We start from the raw sequence: 5,973 nt of genomic DNA on the forward strand, positions 1-5,973 counted from the left end.
GTTGACTAACCTATCCCTCTAATGGCGTCGTAACAAAAGGTTTGTTTGATATACACACACAAAAAATAATCTGAATTCCTTAAGAAGGATGATGGTTGTATGTGGAATCATACTAACCAAAATAATGGTTATTTTCAGTTCAAAAAAAGGTTATTTCATCTCACTCAGGGTAATAATTCCAATGTAGGGGCAGTAGCTCAGTAGCATATGTGGGGGCTTGGTTTGCACACAGCTCTGTCCAAATGCATTGTGCCAACTGTAAAGTTTGGTAGAGAAGGAATACTGGTCTGGGCTGTTTTTCATGGTCTGTGCTAAGCTCCTTAGTTCCAGTGAAGGGAAATTCTAACGCTACAACATACTCTACAACATATTGCAGCCGATTCTGTGCTTCCAACTTTATGGCAATAGTTTGGGGAAGGCCCTTTCCTTTTTTAACATGACACTGCCACCGTGCACAAAGTGAGGTGCGTACGGAAATGGTTTGTTCGAGAATGGTGTGGAAGAACTTGACTGGCCTGCACAGAGCCCTCACCTCAACCCCACCGAACATCTCTGGGATGAATTGGAACACCGACTGTAAGTCGTTCTGGAAAAGAGAATCTACTAAATGGCCAAAATGTAAATGTTAAATGTAAAAAAGGCTTTTAAACATTGCCAAACCTTTTTTTTTGGTGTTATGTAGAATATATATAAAAGGAATATTATATAAAAAGGTTCCGTATAGCACCAAATATGGTTCTGCTATACTACCAAGCGAAACAACCCTCATTTGACACTATATAAAACCGTTTCTTTTTAGTGTGTACAGTACAAACACACAAATACACAGTACACATTACACAATAGGACAAATATAAGCACCCACATGGCTATTATAACCCAGGTAGGGTTGTTGGTGTTGTGGGCCCACAGGGCAGGGAGATATGAGGCAATGGAATTGGGAGATCCCTTTCCTTCCTGACTTTTCCATCCTGGCGGTGTTGACGTTAATGACGTGTAAAGGTAGCTAGGGCTGAACAACACACATACTGTCCTGTAGTTAACAGGGATTATCTGCCTGTCGCCACAGATGCCCAAAGAGAGCTGGGCTTCTGTCTGAACATAGAGGGAATAATACTCTAAACTGGATTTGAATGATTCTTTATGCAATATTGCAGTAGAAGTAACCAGTCAGCTTTCACAATACTCCGTTATGCCTCTGATGAATTCCTTTAAAAAATATATATATTTGATGTGGGCGTGAGTAGGGAATTGACATTCATACAATCTGGGTCAGTCAATTGTTTAGTCCACACAGGTCCTAATACAAAGCCTAGCTACAGGAGCACAACGTGGAGTGTCTGGCTTTACTTTCTGGGGTATCTGACCACGGACAACTGTAGTAAGCCTGACTATATTTCTCATAACCTTACAGGACGGTAGGCCTACAGTTGGTCATGGGAAAGCTGTCTATCAACAACAACTTGTGTCTGAAAGCTACTGTTAACTTTGCATTGTGGAATAGAAACACATGTTCTACACTGGTCTATTATATGGTGTAGAACATTAGGGTCTGAATTTATTCACACCCTTGATAAAGATCACCAATAAATCATTCAAATACTATATTGTATGATAAAAAAATTGTGAAGTGATATTATTTTATACTAATCAAATTGCTCAGAGAAAGAGATTTTGTTTAAAGGGCAATATTGTTTTATAAAAAAAAAATAAGAGTCAAAATTGACACTCCAAAATATTGTTATCAATAAGGTAGTCAAAACGTTTAGTAATTTGTCCCATATTCCTAGCACGCAATGACAACATCAAGGTAGTGACCATACAAAATTATTGGATGCATTTGCAGTTCGTTTTGAGTTGGGTTTCTGATGATTTTGTTCTCAATAGAAATGAATGGTTAACAATGTATTGTGTTATTTTGGAGTCGCTTCTGATGTAAATAAGAATCTGTGTTTCTAAACACTTCTACGTTAATCTGGATGCTACCCTAATTATGAGTAATCCTGGATGAGTCGTGAATAATGATGAATGAGAACGTTACAGAGGGTCAAAGATCATACCCCCAAAAAATCATGCTAACCTCACTTTTTATTTGCAATGGTGTGAGGTGGGTATGATCTTTGACTTCATGAATGTGAATAAAAGTTCAGTGAGTTCATGGCTGTAAAGTCAGTTTTTGAATAACTCCTGCGTTAGTTAAGTAATACATGGAGTCTACACTAAAACCACCATGGTTTAGTCATTTCAGTACAATGCTCTATCTGCCAAGATCCATAACTCTCGTAGACAAAACAGCGAAATTGACATTACAAGGCTATCCATGCAGCAGCAGTGGTTTGGAACAATTGGATTGGTCTTGGTGATAAAATTCAATCACGATACACTCAACAAAACAGATTTGTTGTTCTCTATTTAATTCTCAAACTGATGGACAATGTTTTAATGGTATCACTTCTGGGTTTTGGTTGCGTGTCATTGTGACTCTTAGTTGTGTTGTGTTGTGTAAGAGCCCTCTTTGGGCTCTTGTGGTGGAGGAGATCTTCGTGGGCTATACCTTGTTTCAGGATAGTAAGTTGTTGGTCTGTTGATATCCCTCTAGAGGTGTGGGGGCTGTGCTTTGGAAACGTGGGTGGGGTTATATCTACCCTGGTTCGGCCCTGTCCGGGGGTATTGTATTGTCAGACGGGGCAACAGTGTACCCCAACCCCTCCCCTGTCTCAGCCTTCAGTATTTATGCTGCAATAGTCTATGTGCCGGGCCTAACAGACTGCCCAGGGTCAGTCTGTTATATCTGGTGTAATTCTCCCCGTCTTATCTTATGTCCTGTGTGAATTTAAGTATGCTCCCTCTAATTCTCTCTCTCTCCCTCCCCCTGGAGGACCTGAGCCCTAGGATCATGCCTCAGGACTACCTGGCCTGATGACTCCTGGCTGTCCCCAGTCCACCTGGCCATGCTGCTTCTCCAGTTTCAACTGTTCTGCCTGCGGCTATGGAACCCTGACCTGTTCACCGGACGTGCTACCTTTTCCTGGACATGCTGTTTTCGACTCTCTCTCTACCGCACCTGCTGTCTCGACATATGAATGCTCGACTATAAAAAACCAGCTGACATTTACTCCTGAGGTACTGACCTGCCGCACCCACTACAGCCACTGTGATTATTATTTCAACCCTGCTGGTCATCTATGAACGTTTGAACTTCTTGAAGAACAATCTGGCCTTAATGGCCATTTACTCTTATAATCTCCACCCGGCACAGCCACCCCACAGAGCCTGGTTCCTCTCTAGGTTTCTCCTTAGGTTCCTGCCTTTCTTCCTGCCACCATCTACATTGCATGCTGTTTGAGGTTTTAGACTGGGTTTCTGTAAAGCACTCTGCTAAAAAGGGCTTTATAAATACATATGATTAATTGATTGATTGTTGAAGGGGACGAAAAAAAAAAGTTTGGACTGTTAACCTTACCAAGTACAGCAGCAGGGTCAGGCTGTTGAAACTACAGATTGTGCCTTTAATTAAAGGGCCTAGTTCTAGTACAGTAATGATGTACCAGCATCAGATCTTACCACATCATGATGCATGTCACTAGCTACAATAAGTGGGTGCCTTTTGGGTAGTGCAATTCTGGCAAAAAATAGTTTTATTACACTTAATTTTAACATTGTCATAAAGAGTACTTCACAAAAAAAAAATCCCATCTCCAGAGGTTAAATAAATTTAAAAAATACTATATAAGGTGACAAAGTAAGTAAGTAAGTAAGGGTTGACAATTTCATCTTAAATCAGCCATAACTCCCCTTCTGAGATGGGGAATGGAAGCTTGTTATCTGCAATAGGGAGGTGCAAATGAATGCAAAATGACTTGTTAAATCTATCTTTGGGTAACACATTCAGTTTTTACACCATAAAGCCATGTTGAACGCAGAACGAGGGAGAGCTCAGTTTTTTGTTTTGGAAAGTTTTTTAAAGTCTCAGAAAAAGTGTTATTTTGAAAATACATAGCTAGTTAGAGAGCGCATTTCAAATAAATAAATACAATTATGGATATTAAACATTTAGGTACATGCAAGTGTCTTATATCGGTTAAAAGCTTAAAGTCTTGTTAATCTAACAGCGTTGTCCAATTTACCATAGGCTTGACAGCGAAAGCATGCCATGCGATTGTTTGAAGACGGCTCCCCACATCCAAAAAAATTTCAACCAACACAGGCTTCATAAAATCACAAATAGCGATTAAATAGTCACTTACTTTTTGAAAATATTCCTCTGATTTGCAATCCAAAGGGTCCCAGCTACACCATGCATGTCAGTTTTGTTAGATAAAATCCTTCTTTATATCCCAAAAAGTCTGTTTAGTTGGTGCCATTGATTTGAGTAATCCACTCATTCAACATGCAGAGAAACGAATCCAGAAAGCTACCGCTAAACTTTGTTAAAACAAGTCAAAATAAGTTTCTATTTAATCCTCAGGTACCCTAAAATGTAATTCAACTATAATATTTCATACGGAAAGAAATATGTTCAATAGGAAAGTAAAATTAGCAGGTACGCGTCCTCTTCGTCGAGTGCGCACAGACTGACTTCCAACTCTGACTCCCAGTACCAAAACTCAAAATTCTTCCTCATTTCGGAAGAAACAAGCCTGAAACCTTGAACAAAGACTGTTGACATCTAGTGGAAGCCATAGGAATTGCAATCTGGGAGCTGGAATTGCATATAGCCCATAGCTTTCCATTGTAAGAGCATGGGCTCTCAAAAAATAGATTTTCCAGGTGGTTTTTCTTTGGATTTTCTCCTGCCATATCATTTTTGTTATAGTCCCATACATGATTTTAACAATTCTACAAACTGCAAAGTGTTTTCTATCCAATGGTACCAATTATATGCAAATCCTGGCTTCTGGGCCTGAGTAACAGGCAGTTTACTTTGGGCACATCTGCCAGACAGGAAGTGGAGAAAAATAGACCCTAGCATATAATATATTATTATAGATTCTGGGTTTAAGCTCCATTCGAAGGCAGAGCATCATATCAATACTATGTTTGCTTGGAATCAGTATAAAAAGGCTTTTGACAGCAACTCATCAATGTTAGATTTCATAAATGAGGACTGGAAAAAGAAAGTGGAGGAAAACTGTACTTACATTACAACAATTGCTCATGTGCTCCTATTAAACTGCCACTCAAAATATAGCGCAGAGAGGTCATCGAGAGTCTATTGACTCTCACAACAAGGGGTATTTCTTTTGACAAGCTTAGAAAAAAAATAGCAAAGCCTGACCCTCTCATAGAGAAAAGGATGGATGAATGCATGTGGCAACGCTAAGTACACAAGCCACCAAATCCAGAACGAAGTTCTCGAGGGCTTAGCTGAGACGGTACAGACTGAAATAATAAGATAAATACAAGAAAGTTAAGTTTTTTAGCGTAATTGCAGATGAAACCAAAGATTTAAAGAAAAAGAACAAATGTCTTTAGTTGTGAGGTACTATTACAACGAGGCCACAGTCAGCCGAAATTCTAGATGCAGCAGGTCTCAGAAAAATTATAATTGATTGCCATGAAAAACGTGGTCTGGACTACAGAAATAATCTTGTGGGGCAAGGCGGTGACGGTGCATCCGTCATGAGCGGAAAGCATTCTGGTGTGTCTGCACGGATTTAAAAACAGTGCAAGATTTGCATTTTATGTGCACTGTAATGCACATTGTTTGAATTTGGTTCTTGCCGATGCTGTAAAATCAGTGCCTGAGGCAGTTAACGTGTTTGCTCTCCTGCAGAAGCTTTATAAAACTTTGTATCTGGCTCGTACGTTCATCTCAAGTGGCTTGCAGTTCAGAAAGAGCTGTATCCACAGCAGCAGCCCGGGGAACTACAGAGACTTAAGGTCTTAAGGTGTGCATGCAGATACATGGCATGCCATAATGTGAGGGACAGGCTTCCAGCAGTTCTGAGAGTGCTACAGGATATCACACTT

Source organism: Oncorhynchus mykiss, chromosome 20 (assembly GCF_013265735.2).
Source record: "Oncorhynchus mykiss isolate Arlee chromosome 20, USDA_OmykA_1.1, whole genome shotgun sequence".
In the NCBI taxonomy this organism is placed as follows: Eukaryota; Metazoa; Chordata; class Actinopteri; order Salmoniformes; family Salmonidae; genus Oncorhynchus; species Oncorhynchus mykiss.